The sequence below is a fragment of the Leopardus geoffroyi genome, chromosome C3 (assembly GCF_018350155.1).
Source record: "Leopardus geoffroyi isolate Oge1 chromosome C3, O.geoffroyi_Oge1_pat1.0, whole genome shotgun sequence".
In the NCBI taxonomy this organism is placed as follows: Eukaryota; Metazoa; Chordata; class Mammalia; order Carnivora; family Felidae; genus Leopardus; species Leopardus geoffroyi.
Genome location: NC_059338.1, coordinates 25,465,244 through 25,472,219, shown reverse-complemented (window position 1 = coordinate 25,472,219; position 6,976 = coordinate 25,465,244).

Genomic DNA, 6,976 nt, shown 5'->3' with positions numbered 1-6,976 from the left:
TCAACACTCTGCATGGTCAGTCCAAAAAGACTGAAACATTTTAGCCATTCAGGGGGCGGCTGAGTTGGTTGAGCATCCGACTCTTGATTTTGGCTCAGGTCGTAGTTTCACTGTTCGTGAGCTTGAGCCCTGCATTGTCAGCGCAGAGCCTGCGTGGGATTCTCTCTGTCCCTCTCTCTCTGCCCCTCCCCTGCTCTCTCTCTCTCTCTCTCTCTCTGAAAATAAATAAATATTAAAAAAAAAATTACCCATTCGGGTGGGTATGTAGTAGTATCTCATTGTGGTTTAAATTTACATTTCCCTGACAGCCAATGAGGTTAAGTGCCTTTTCATACCTTTATTTGTCATTTGGATATCTGTTCGAGCATTTTGTCCATTTTGGGGGTCCATTTTGTATTTGACTTTCTGTCTTCCTGCTTTGTAGGAGTTCTTAAATATTTCAAAGATGACTCCTTTGTAGGTTATAGGGATTGCCAAATATTTCTATGAGCATATGAATAGAGGACTTCGGTTTTGGGGTCTTCGGAAGCCCCAGGGCCACTCGGACAAGACTGGGAGCTCTGTGTCCACTTTGATCACTAGTGTAGTCTCAGCTCTTGGCACTTAGTAGGACTCAGCAAGTATGTTGAATGAATAACGGATGGGATAGGTAAGACTCATCCAGGTAGCTTGCCCTGTGTTGGGCTGATCCCTAAGGTCAAACATCAAGAGGGGCTGGCAGGGGCAGATTTCCTTCCAGCCCAGCCAGCTGTGACCTTGGGAAGGGGAAGACACCCAGCCCTTCCCTACTGAAAGAACAGAAATAGCTACAATCTGTGAAGAGAGAAGCACGGAAGTAGGGAGCAGAGGTCACAGATGAAAAGACAGGAACTAGCAGCAGGTAGCAAGCCAGCCAGATGCTTCAGGAGAGACTCCGTTGGGGGTGGATGCTCAGACACCCTCAAGGAGACAGCGAGCATCACAGCCGACTTTTATGTGACAAGGACTTCCAAAGTCCACATGGGCCTTCTCCTCCCTTGAGACATGCTCACTCTGAAAGCTCGTTAGTCTAAAGAGCTCTTCTATACTTAGAAACACTATTCCCTCTCTGAAGGAGGTGCCTTGACTCTTTGGTTGCAGGGTCTCATTCCCACCTCCCCGAGGGGAACTCTTTTTTTCAGGTCTAGGTGTGACTTCCTTGTGGCCTGTAATGTCCGTCCTGCAGATGGAAAATGATCCAGTCACTGGCAGTCCCTCTCCAGGAAGTCTTTCCCCAGGCCTATAGCACTTCTCTGTTACCGTCCTTCTCCTTCTCTTCCTTCGGACACAGCAGATACCTGGTCAGGTCAGGGGTCTCTACAGGGGAGGGATTTCTCCCTTGCAGCACTGTGACAAACTCACAGCACTCCTTTCCCAGGTTCCCTAGAAGACAACGAGGCTGGTGGTGACTTCAGAATTTTCTTTATAGGATGGGTTTGGGGTAGAAGACTGGTTGGAGAGGAGCTAGATGACGTGTCATGAAATGGCATTTGTATTGCAACCACAGCATTTTCACTTAGAATGTGGGCTTTTTGGTAGAGGTGAGGGACTTGGGGAGGGGTGGTCCTCATTGTGGAGGAGCCTGTGAGGAAGCGTCTCTGTGGGGCAGGCTTCTTCAGTCTTGCTTGGCATGTTTCCTAACACGGGGTTCATTTAGCCTCGGTCCTGAGGTCTCCAGGTCCCATGGCCTTCCATCGGGGACAGCTGAAGTCTACCAATGGCTTCTCCATGGGCCACCTGGGTACTCATCCTGAAACATCATAAAATTCCAGAGCCCTGTAAATCTTGGCTCCTCTAACCAGTGTGGTTAAGTCACAAGACTAGCCTGACACGGCTGGAAACTTTTCTGTCTTTTGTCTCTGCTGGGCAAAGGGTGCCCCCTCCCATTTTTCCCTTGCTATAACCCCTCCCCTCCTATCTCCCTTCCAGAGGTCAACTTCTTTCCTGCTGCCCAGAGCTGAGGTGATATCCCCTTCCGGCTTCATTCAGTTCTAGGAGGATGTAGTTATGGGGGCGGGACAGGGAAGTGTGGCCATCTGTGCTCAGGGCTAGTTGCTCTCACCATCTCCTTCGCTTGTCTGTAACTCAGCTCCCCTTTCCCGAAGTCCCCTGGATACCCTCTCTGGATTCCTTTGGGCAGGAAGTTTCCAACTATCTGGAAGCTGCAGTTCTGAAATTACTAGGTGTTACTGGGAAGCCCCAGCAGCAAGCAAAATAGCCTGGCGAAGCATCCACTGGGGACAGAGCGGTCATCTTTGAGAGGAAGTGCCGCAGAGAGGCACGTGCCCCAGTTCTGTGCTCACATGGGTTTGAATCCACACTCAGCCACACATTAGGTGTGTGACCTTGGTCAGCTCCTTGATGTCTCTGAGCCATGTCTATAAAACGGAGACACTACTCTTTCAGAGATGCTGTGAGCATTAGCGATAATAAGAGCATTCGGGACATTCCTGCGCATAGTAGGGATATTATGTCTTCACCAAAGAGGGAGAGGCCCCATCAAGGATCAGGCATATGCAAGGGCCGCTCAGGCTCTCCCTGGGGTGCACGCTGAAGTCTAGCCTTCCCAGACCGTGAAGGGCACGCCTACCTGCACAGGGGTAAAGACGGGCAGTCTTCAGCTCCGTGGATGCGGGTGGGGAGCTAGTCTCAGGGCAGCATCCCTGCGGTGGGTCATCAGCCAGATACGAGTAATCTTTATCTTTCCAGAGCAAGATCACAATTTGCAAACCAGATTATTGTTTCACCCCGCCCTCCGTGTTTACTGCTCTTTGATTAGCCAATGGCCCAGGGGTTCCTAAACTGGCCCCGTCAAAGGAATCACCTGTGGGCATGTCTTTTAAAATATAGATTTCCAGGCCTCTCTCCTGGAAATTCTGTTTCCAAAATCTGGTGCCAGGCCAGGAAATCCGCCCTGTTAATTGGTGCCCCAGATGACTCCTGTGATCTGACCAGTTTGGGGAACGGTGCCCCAGCCTGGTAGTTTCTAACCATGGCTGCATATTAGAACTCCTGGGGGAGGTTTAACAAAAATATACCTTTGTTATAGGAGGAAACATTGAACTTTGTCTGGGAAGGCTCTAGAAGTCTTCAAAGACATGGAGATGCTTCAGTTGACTCTTCCTGTGTGGATTTATCTATTAACTCATTTAATCCTAATAATTACCCTATGAAGTAGACTGTTGGAATATAATAGGTCAAAAACAAGTCTGTGGATTGGAGAAACCCAGGTATATTTAAAAGTTATTTAGGTTTGGGGTGCCTGGGTGGCTCAGTCGATTGAGCATCGGACTTCGGCTCAGGTCATGATCTCGTGGTTTGTGAGTTCGGGCCCCGCATGGGGCTCTGTGCTGACAGCTCAGAGCCTGGAGCCTGCTTCAGATTCTGTGCCTCCCTCTCTCTCTGCCCCTCCCCTGCTCACAGTCTGTCTGTCTCTCTCTCAAAAGTAAATAAACATTAAAAAAATTTTTTTTAAGTTATTTAGGTTAATCATTAGGGAAATGCAGATCAAAATCACAATGCAATATCACTTCATACTCATAGGTTGGCCATTAAAAAAAAAAAAAAAAGCAAAGCCCAGAAAATAAGCCTACGTTGGCGAGAGTGTGGAGAAATCCAAACCCTCGTACATTTGCTGGTGAGAATGTAAAATGGTGTAACCACTGTAGAAATAGTTCGCTGTTTCCTCAAAAAGTTAAACATATAATTACCATATCCCCAGCAATTCCACTCCCAAGTAAATGCCCAAAAGAATTGGGAACAGAGAATAGCATTCTAGTCGGAGGAAACAGTGAAATGGCAGGCAGGCCAGGGAGAATGTGGCAGTTTTGGAGAACAGCACGTTTTTTAATACATGGCTGGGTGGGGAGTGGGAGAGAAAGATGACAGTGCTCTCTGATGATATCAGGTACGCAGCTTGGGATTTACTTTACAGGGACTTTTTGTTTGACGGGCTGGTTTTGTTTTGCTAAGCGGATTACAAGGTCATCAAGCATAGATACTTTATATTTTAAAATTTATACTAATTTTTAATGCCTTATAGTACGTTTAAAATGTCTGTTTGCGGACATATTCTAATTTTTTAAAAAGACAGTTTTTTTTAGGAGTAGCTTTAGCTTTACAGTAACATGAAAGAAAGGTACAGAGCCTTCCCATAAATCCCCTGCCCCCATACATACATAGCTTCCCCCTTCATCAATACCATTGACCAGAGTGGTACATTTTTTAAAAAAAAATTTTCTTTGTTTTCATGTTTATTTATTTTTGAAGGAAAGAGAGAGACTGAGCGTGAGTGGGGGAGGGGCAGAGAGAGAGGGAGACACAGAATCTGAAATGGGCTCCAGGTTCTGAGCTGTCAGCGCAGAGCCCGACATGGGGCTCGAACTCACAAACTGTGAAATCATGACCTGAGCTGAAATCGGTCGCTTAACTGAGCCACCCAGGTGCCCCACCAGGGTGGTGCATTTTTTACCAAGGATGAACTGATATTGACGTCATCACCCATAGTTTACCTTAAGGTTCATTCCTGGTGTTGCACACTCTATGGGTTTAGACAAATGTTTAATGGTATGTTTTTTTTAATGTTTATTTTGGAGGGGGGCCGAGAGAGGAGGGGACAGAGGATCTGAAGCAGGCTCTGCACTGACAGCAAGCCTGACTCAGTGCTCAACGCGGGGTTCGAACTCATGAACCATGAGATCATTACCGGAGCCAAAGTCTGACACTCAACCAACTGAGCCCCTAATGATATGTTTATCATTAGAATATCACGTAGCGTATTTTCACTGCCCTACCGATCCTCTGAGTTCTGCCTGCCCATAACACCCCCTCCCCACTACTAGTGATCTTTCTATTGTCTCTCTAGTTTTGCCTTTTCCAGAATGTCATGTAGTTAGAATCATAGAGTACGTAGACTTTTCAGATTGGCTTCTTTCACTGAGTGATACGCATTTAAGCTTCCTCCGGGTCTTTTTTTTTTTTTTTCTTTTCTAATTTTTTTTTTCAACGTTCATCCATTTCTGGGACAGAGAGAGACAGAGCATGAACAGGGGAGGGGCAGAGAGAGAGGGAGACACAGAACCGGAAACAGGCTCCAGGCTCCGAGCCATCAGCCCAGAGCCTGACGCGGGGCTCGAACTCCTGGACCGCGAGATCGTGACCTGGCTGAAGTCGGACGCTTAACCGACTGCGCCACCCAGGCGCCCCAAAAAATTTTAATGCTATTTATATTTGAGAGAGAGAGAGAGAGAGAGAGAGAGAGACTGTGAGCAGGGGAGGGGCAGAAAGATGGAGACAGAATCCGAAGCAGGCTCCAGGCTCTGAGCTGCGAGCTGTCAGCACAGAGCCTAATACGGGGCTCGAACTCAAGAACAGTGAGATCATGAACTGGGGGGAAGTCAGGCGCTCAACCCACCAACCCGACAGAGCCACCCAGGTGCCCTGGTATCTTCTTCTTTTAATTTGCGTTTCCTCGATGACCTATAGGGAGCATCTTTTCATACGCTTATTTTCCATCCACATATCTTCTTTGGCGAGGTGTCTGTTAAGGTCTTTGGCCCAATTTTTATTCAGGTTGTTTATTTTCTTACTGTTCAGGTTTATTTTCTTCTGAGTTCCAGGCTTGGATCTCTTGGCACGTCCAGCTTGTTACATCCCAAATGGAGCTTGCCATCTCCTGGATATCTGCTCCTTTTGCAGTCTTCCCCGGTTGGGTAAATGAAGCCGCCCTCCCATTTGCTCATGTCAGCCGCCTGGGAGTCGTCTGGACCCCTTGCTCTACCTTGCCTCCCCCCTACCCATCAACCACCAAGGGCCATGCATGGACTCCACCTCCTAAATACCTCAAACATTTTTTGTTGATGTAAAATTTACATGCAAAAATTAAGCACACAATCCATTGGCATTTAGTACCCTCACAATGCTGTGCAACCACCAACTTTATTTAGTTCCAGGGCACTTTCCTCCCCCCACCCCCGGAGGAAACCTTTTAACCCATGAAGTTACTCCCCTCTCCCCCGCTCTACTAGTCTGCTTTCTGTCTCTGTGAATTTCCCTATTCTGGACATTTCATATAAATGGGTCCTTGCAATAGGTGACCCTTTTGTGTCTGACCTCTTTCGTTCAGTGTAACGTTTTCAAGGTTTATCCATGTTATAGCATGTATCAGTATTTCATCCCTTTTTAGGGTTGAATAATCGCTCATAGCATGGATATAACAGATTTTGTTTATCCATTCATCTGTTCATGGACATTTGGGTGGTTTCTATCTTTTGACTATTATGAAGAGTGAAGCTACGAGTACTCAAACTTTTGAGTACTTGTTTTCAGTTCTTTCGGGTATATAAATAGGAGTGGAATTGCTGGGTCCTATGGTAACTCTATGTTTGACTTTTTGAGGACACAACGAAATAATGAAAGCTGCGAAAAACCCCAGAAACCCAGTGTTTCGGTCACTCGGGTTTCAGGACTCAGTGCTGGCACAGGGCAACTTGTCACCCTACACACATGGTCCTGAGACTAACACAGTTCAGTTCAGGCCCCAGAGCGACACTTCTCTACAGAGCTTGCCCTATGTCTTCAGAAAGAAAAAAAAAAAAAAGAGAACACCCTGAAGATGTATAGGTTTTGTCACTGTGAACTTTAGAGACAGACATGGCTTTGGCGTGCAGGGAGGAACTGAGTTGTCAAAGTGCTTAGCTAAGAGAAAGGAAAATCGACTTGTCAAATCCTTCCTCTCAGCACGACTGCGATGGATCCCTGGACAACACGCTATTTCTCAGCAGGGCTGACTGTCCATTTTCTCGCTCCTCTTTGAGTTCCAGTTTCTGGTTCTGGGGGTCGTCACGAATTAGTGTAGTATTTACAGCATTGCGCATGGTGGCTGAGGAATATTTTTGGGTATTAAACGCTTTCTATTATTCTTACATTTTTATATCTGTAGGTCTAGACGTCACATACA